Source organism: Pteropus alecto, unplaced genomic scaffold (genome assembly GCF_000325575.1).
Source record: "Pteropus alecto unplaced genomic scaffold, ASM32557v1 scaffold115, whole genome shotgun sequence".
Taxonomy (NCBI): domain Eukaryota; kingdom Metazoa; phylum Chordata; class Mammalia; order Chiroptera; family Pteropodidae; genus Pteropus; species Pteropus alecto.
In genome coordinates this window covers 4,286,207-4,293,689 of record NW_006436814.1, presented here as the reverse complement: position 1 = coordinate 4,293,689, position 7,483 = coordinate 4,286,207, and positions in this window count along the sequence as shown.

Below are 7,483 nucleotides of genomic sequence, written 5' to 3'. Positions count from 1 at the left end.
TTCATTCTTTTTCATGGCTAATATTCCTGTGTGTGCATGCGTGCGTGCGTGCGTGCGTGCGACATCTTCTTTATCCATTCCTCACTGGACACTTTGGTTACTTCCATATCTTGGCTATTGTAAATAATGCTGCAATGAGCGTGGGGGTGCAGCTCTTAATAGTAAGCATTTTGATTTACATTCTGGATTTGAGCAACCTGTTGGAGGTTCTTATTTATACGTTATATCTAAATGACACTCCAGAAAGTTTGACCAATTCTTGGGAGGTAAACATGTTATCAAATGTGGCCATTTTAAAGATTTTCAAGGTTAAGTTTCTGGTAACTGTGACTAATCTTAGTGAAATAAAAGTTTGCAAATCATGTGGGCAGCAGAGCACAGCCTTTTGAGCAGAGGCAGGGCGTAGACTCCCGGGTCTTCCACGAGCTCACCTGCCCTTCCTCTGCCTCGCTGTCATCTCAACGGGGCAAAATATGCATACGTATTATTACTTGAGAAAACATACCTAACACACTCAGCACAGTGCCTGACATACCATATACGCATATTAAATATTACCTATCTGTATTATTATATAATAACCACTGCTATTATTGCTATGAGTCTGCCAGATGAAAGGACAGACTAAGCAGAGATGTCTAAGTCCCTTGGAATTTGATATAATCGAATCATTAAACTACCTTTGCTGAAGAGCTAAATTCCTCTTGGATTAATTAAGGAGGTAAAACTGACTACATCTTTAAGTGTAAAAAAATAAGCATTTTTGAGGTCTCATGAGTTGCTTTGCCTTCAGCCCTTTTTTTTTTATACTTGTTGACTGGAGATACTTACTTTTTAACTGAGATATAATTGACATATAACATTATATTAGTTTCAGGTGTACGACATGATTTGATGTTTGTATGTATTGCAAAATGATCACCACAATGTCTAGTTAACATCCATCACCATATATAATTACAAAATTATCTTTTCTTGCGATAAAATTTTCAAGATTTATTCTCTTGGCAACTTTCATATATACAGTACAGTATTACTAACTACAGTCACCATGCTGTATATTACACCTTCATGACTTATTAATTTTACAACTGGAAGTTTGTACTTTTTGACCCTCTTCACCCATTTCGCCCACTTCTCAATGCCCCCTTCATTTCCGCCCCTGGCACCCACCAATCTGTTCTCTGCATTTATCTATGAGCTTGGTTTTGTTTTCAGTTTTCTTGTGTGTGTGTGTTTTAGTTTCTATATATAGGTGGATCATATAGTATTTGTTTTTTCTCTAACATTTCACTTACCATAATGCCCTCAAGGTCCATCTATTTTGTCGCAAATTCTTTGCTTTCAGCCTTACGCTCTCTCAAACTCACCACCCACCCTGCTGCCAACACGACAGTCATACAAGAAAATCTAATCATGTCTCTTCCCTTCTTATCCTCCCCCACAGCTGAACTGAATGAGCATGACAGACAAGGTTGTCTAGGACCAAGTCCCTGGTCATTCTCCAGCCTCCTCTCCTGAGATTTCCTGCCTTAATGTATGCATCCTGGTTTTATGAATATGTTTGCTGACCTTTGTTCATGCTGTTCCCAGTACTTGGAACACCCTTCCACCTCTTCTTCACCTAATCTATTCCCACTCATCCTTCAAGGCTCATGTAAATTCCTATTTTTTGTAAAACAAAAAAAAGAAAAAAGTTTGTATGTGAATATCATGTTTATGCATGTTGATATATGAATATTATATGTTGGAAAGAAGTCAAAATATCTGAAAATATAAACTCGAAGTGTTAGACATGACCCCTGAGCAACAAACGGTTAGGGGTACCAAGCCCCCTATACAGTCGAAAATCCACACAAACCTTTTGACTCCCTCAAAACTTTAACTACTACTAATAGCTTACTGTTGACCGGATGCCTTATTGATTCTATAAACAGTCAATTAACATATATTTTGTATATGCATTATATACTATATTCTTAGAATAAAATAAGCTAAAGAAAAGAAAATGTTATTAAGAAAATCATAAGGAAAATACATTTACAGTAAGTACTGTATGCATTGAAAGAAATCCATAGAAAATCATAAGGAAAATACATTTACAGTACTGTATGCATTGAAAGAAATCCACACTTAAGTGGACCCGTGCAGTTCAAAACTGTGTTGTTCGAGGGTCAGCTGTCGTTCTCTGTAATTGCTTCCTTGTTTGTAATGAGAAAAAAATGTTTCATTTTTAAAACATTTTGAAGAAAGTTTACAAATCATCCCTTTCCCAGACTCTGAGGTTTCCTTATGGTCCCACAGAGCCCCCATAATGCCTTTCCTGGCAAATGTGGCCGCTGCGTTGAGATTATCCCTTTTGCAATGGGGAAGTGTCATCTTTTCGTCTTTGTAGCAAGAGCCTAGCATAGTGCCAAACAGACGGTGGGCACTCAATAGATGTTTGTTCAACTGACCTGCTGTTTGTTCACACCTTATGAGCAGCGAGCAGATCCTGCAAAGGCTTTTTTCCTAGAATTTTACTACCTGTTTATTAATACTTAAGAAATGTCAAAATCATTGTATCAGAATGTTGGAGCTTGAAGGAAGGGGCTGGGGAGTGTCTCAAAGGCTGCCTAATATACCTGAAGCGTCACCAGGTGCCATTCACACTGTGAATTCTTTATAGCACAAGGCATGGCTCGGGGCCTTGTGGTCTCAGAAATCAACTTCTTGGCACTCCTTCCTCACGGGAGACCTCCACCAACCCAGCTCACCAGGACAGCCATTTACTCGTGTGCAGAGGGCACATAAAGATCTCCTGGATAGGGGGAGGGTATCTTGGATCTACATACAACCCAACTGCCGTCTCCAGGTTGCTTGGTGAGTAGGGAATAATGATAAGAATACATGACATTAATCATTTAATGAGTGTTCAAAACTAATAAACCATTCATAGTGGCAGCCCTGGTCCAACGGGCACCCTTCATCCAAACAATTTCACCATGAGAAAAATATTTATCTTTCTTTTACTGATGAGAATACTGAGAAACGGATCATAGCTCATTTACTCTTAAGAGGTACGTTTTTTTCACATGTGCATATTCTGCAAAAATGAATCTTACAATTGACTGTAAAACTTTATAAAATATGGTCACTTTTAGTTTATTCATCAATCAAATATTTGCTGTGTCTGGCATGGGCGATTTGTATAGTATATAAAATATCAAACTGTATAAAAATATCAAAGTTCTTGTTCTCACTATGTTTACAGTGCAGTCGGGAAGACCACAAATCAGCAAAGAAATCAACAAAATGTCAGCTTGTAAGTTACTGTGAGGGAAATAAGCATGGAAATGTGACGCTATAATGTAGGAGGGAGGGGCAGGGAACTCAGGGTCTCAGAGGTCTCTCTAAGGGGTGACATTGGGGCTGAGAACTCGGAGCAGCCCAATGGCCTTCCCTATGGGCAATGGCGGTGCCAGAAGATAGATGACGTCAGCCCTAGGGCCCAGGGCCCCGGTTGTGAGCAGCCCCTACTGGTGTCCTTGGAGGGCACCCCGAGCAGCATGGGCCTGACCTGTGTCCCGTGGTCACAGCAATGCTGAATACAGTAGATACTCGGTGCCCACTACTCACTGCTCCGTGTGATATGCTGATCACAGCCCCCAGGTTCCTGCTTCAGTCCTGCGGGGCAGGGGGCATTGCCCACCACTGACGTGGAGCCCGAGAAATATCCATGCCAGGTGCCCAGGGAGCATTGGTGCAGCCTAAAATACAGCCAGTCAGGGTTGGGGACAAAGGCCGAACAGGGCTCCGGGTGCAGACCCCAATTTCTGTCTTCCTATCAGGTTACTTCCCTCCGATTTAATGTACAGAATCTTTTGAGTTGTGACCAAGGAAGCTGCAGGGTGTATTTTGCAAATTTGAGCTACATCATTATCTTTAAATACTTGACTTTTAAAAAGTTTAATTGGATTCATAATCCATTCACCAGAAATTTCAAGATTAGATTTGTCAATGAAAGAAAGGGAAGAATTTTCAATATATAACTTCAACTGTTCAACTTTTTTGAATGATTAAAAACAATTATTTTTAACTTTTTACCACCTACTTGTGTGAACAAAGTTTTTCAATGATGAGATCATCAAGAATTTGAAGCGCTCTTCATTAAAAAGTCTTAATCAGGAATGGCATATGGCCGTAAAACCTGGTATCAAAAATTACGTTCATGGATGTAAGCTCAACGTTTCTAACTAAAACCTTTGAAAACATTTTATTTGTAAGTTTTACACATTTGATATTAAAACCTTCCTTAAAACAGTATTTTCTCCTACAGTGATTATGTAATATAAAAATATATATTTTTCAATCAAGTTCTATAGAATAGCTTCAAATCCCCTCCACTTTTCTTCCACGTACTACACAAATCCAATCGTTTTCTAAGAGTAAAAGACATGGAAAAGTGAGAAATGTTGCCTTAGAAGATGAGTGAGCCAGCCAGCCCAGTGAAAAGCCGGGGGACAGCATTCAGGTGCCATGAAGGAGGGCAGGAATGATGCCAGGTCCCGCAAGTGCCAGTTTTAACCAAGAGCAGTGGGAGGCCACTGATTGGATTTAAGCAAGGGTGTGACTTAATCTGATTTGCATTCTATAAATCTAATTTCTGCATGCTGCAGTAGAGAATGGGATATAGAGGTGCCCGAGTGCAGAGAGAGAGGTCATACAGGAAGTGACTGTGGGGGGGCAGGTGAGAGGTGAGGAGTAGGTCATCCTGAGATGCTTTTCAGAGGTAGGTCCAATAGGAGTATGGGGGTGAAAGAAAGGGAGGCTTAAGGAAGACGCCTACACTTTTTGGTTTTAGCAGTTGAGTAAATCATAATGCCAGGGCAGTTTTGGAGAAAAGACTGGGATCCAAAGGCTCGGGATATGTTTTTTCTTTTTTTTTTTTAACAAATAAATATAAACAGAGAGAGAGAATCTATAGATGAGACAATAGGTATTTCGAACAGTCATTTGGTTCCTACAATACATACTCAAATAACTACAGATGAAATGATGTAAAAAGTCTGGGATTTGCTTCAAAATAACTCAAGTGGGGGAGGTAAGGAAAGAGAGTAGAGATATAGAGAACACACAAGATTGGTCACGAGTAGATCATTTTGAAGCTAGGTGATGGGTACATGGGGGTTCATTATATTATTCTCTCTAGTTTTGTCATATCTTTGACAATTTCCATGAAACTGGATGAGATCACCTAGTAAGGAGGGACAGCAAATCGGGGGTAGAGTGTGGGTAGCAGTGCAAGACCAGAGGAAAGACTAGTATTGTAGGTTGTACATCCTTTGCAGAGGAGATGGGTAATAAACAAGTAAACAAATATGATAGATTTAAATCAGACGTGCTAGTGGGCACGAGGAAAGCACTAGTGTGTCCAAAAACAGTAGCCATGAGGCGGTAAATAGCACTTGACTGATTTCAAGCAAATATTACATAATAATGGTGCTTTCAAAATCCTTTTTTTTTTTTTTTTTGCCTTTACTTATAAACAAATATAAATTAGTGGTCACAAGCATTCTATTCTAGAGAAAATGTTTTAACTTAAAAGCTTTTGTTCCCATCCTCTCCAATTTTTTTTAACTCTAAATGTTGAGGCCATTATTAGCTCAAGAGTTCTAGAAGCAGAGCCAGTTCAGAACTGACCCTGGGACCCCTTCAGAATCCCTTTTTGCCCTAGCAGCTCTCCTCTACCCATCATCTGGACTCTAAAGTCCTCAGTCGCCCTTAGCTAGTTTTTACCACTCATAGGGTTCCAAAGGACCTCTCCTTCCTCCCCCTCCTCCAAGTGCTGCTTCCCTGGGCAAGGCAACGCTTCCAGAGATCATAAGCCCCATGAAGGCAGAAGCATTGCTTGTGTTGTTCACGGCTTTATCTCCAATATCCAGAACTATGCCTAGCACATAGTTGGCACTCAATAAATATTCACTCAGTGAGAGAACTTCCTGAAGCCACTAGGTAGTTAACCTAGGTGCTTATGTACTGGATCCTACTAGAAAACTTGAGGCCTATCTCCACACAGATGAGCATTACTTCCATTTTATAGATGGACAGCTGAATTAGTTCAGATAATCAAAGATCAGAACTATTTCACCTCAAATAGTCTTTCCACTCCTTAGAAATGCTTTAAAGCCCCCCCCAAAAAAATAGGAGCTATGGAAAAATCTAGCATAGAAAGAGAACATTACCTGTCATTTAACATTTCCCAAAGATACGATGAATTCAGTTGATGTAGAACAGCCTTCTTGGATAAACCCAACAATAAATATTTTGGTTTCCTGAAAACAAAACAAAACAAAAAGCAAGCAAAACAAAAATCAAGCAAAACAAAAACTCTTCGTGGCCCAAATTATGGCAACTCTTCCCTGGCAGCTCAGTCTTGGGTTTTTTGTTTGTTTGTTTGGCATATGTGCTGTTAGGTTAGGCTGGCAGACTGCTTGCGCTCTTCACAGCAGCCGCGGCCACTTAACATTCATTAAATAATAATGTAACAGGAGGCCTGGATTTTTGTTTTGTTTCTTCTGGGTCTGTTCCTCACTTAAGTGACCTTGGACAAATCTATTCCCTCCTCCCATATCTGATTTCCATTTATCCGTTTCAGGATAATGTTTATGACTAAGATGCTTTCTAAGATGTTCAGATTACAAGTAATAGTGCCTTTCATCTATGAAATGTTATCTCCACTATCCTATGGGATGGCTGCATGACACTTCTACTGCAAACCTTCTCACGCAGTTGTCAATACCACCTGGGTGGTTCAGATATTCTAGGCCAATGAACTGATAATGTGGATAACCTGAGACGTAGAAAGTCTGATGCTGATGACTGATGCTATGGGTAAACATAACAACCGCAAAACACGTTTTTTAATTTCTGCTGTTTTCTGCCGCATCTAAACTATGCAGAAGCTGCTGACATTTGATTACCCTAATGTGGCAATTCTACCGAATACTGACACGGTTAAAAGGCCCGACTGGCTGTTAGGAGAAGCTGACGGGACTGGTAGTCAGGCTCTGAGCAGTAAGCTGTGTATTCTATATTGTTTTAGAGGCTTACAAAACACAGCCATCTTGCTTCAAACATCCGGCCCAGGAAGAAGGCGAACCCGGTCCCCTTGGCCTTGGGGAGGCACCACCTGCGAGGGCTGGGCGTCCCCGGTGGCCGAGCCCGTGCGGACCGGCCGCTGCACGACCCGCACCCCGCCGCCGGCTGCCCTCGGCCGGGGCCGGTGTCTGAGCGGATAAAGTTGTCTGCGAGCGGACCCGCCGCATCTGGCCCGGAGCGAAAGCGGGCAGAGGGGTGTCCGCCCGCCAGCTGCTAGAGCAGCCCGATCCGAAAGTAGACGCAGGACTCCTGGCCTCCGTCTCCGAGCTTCCTGTTGGAGAGTGTTTTTAACCCAGGCGCAGCGACCCGGCGGGCAGCGTCCTCCCCCCCGCCCCCGCGCAGC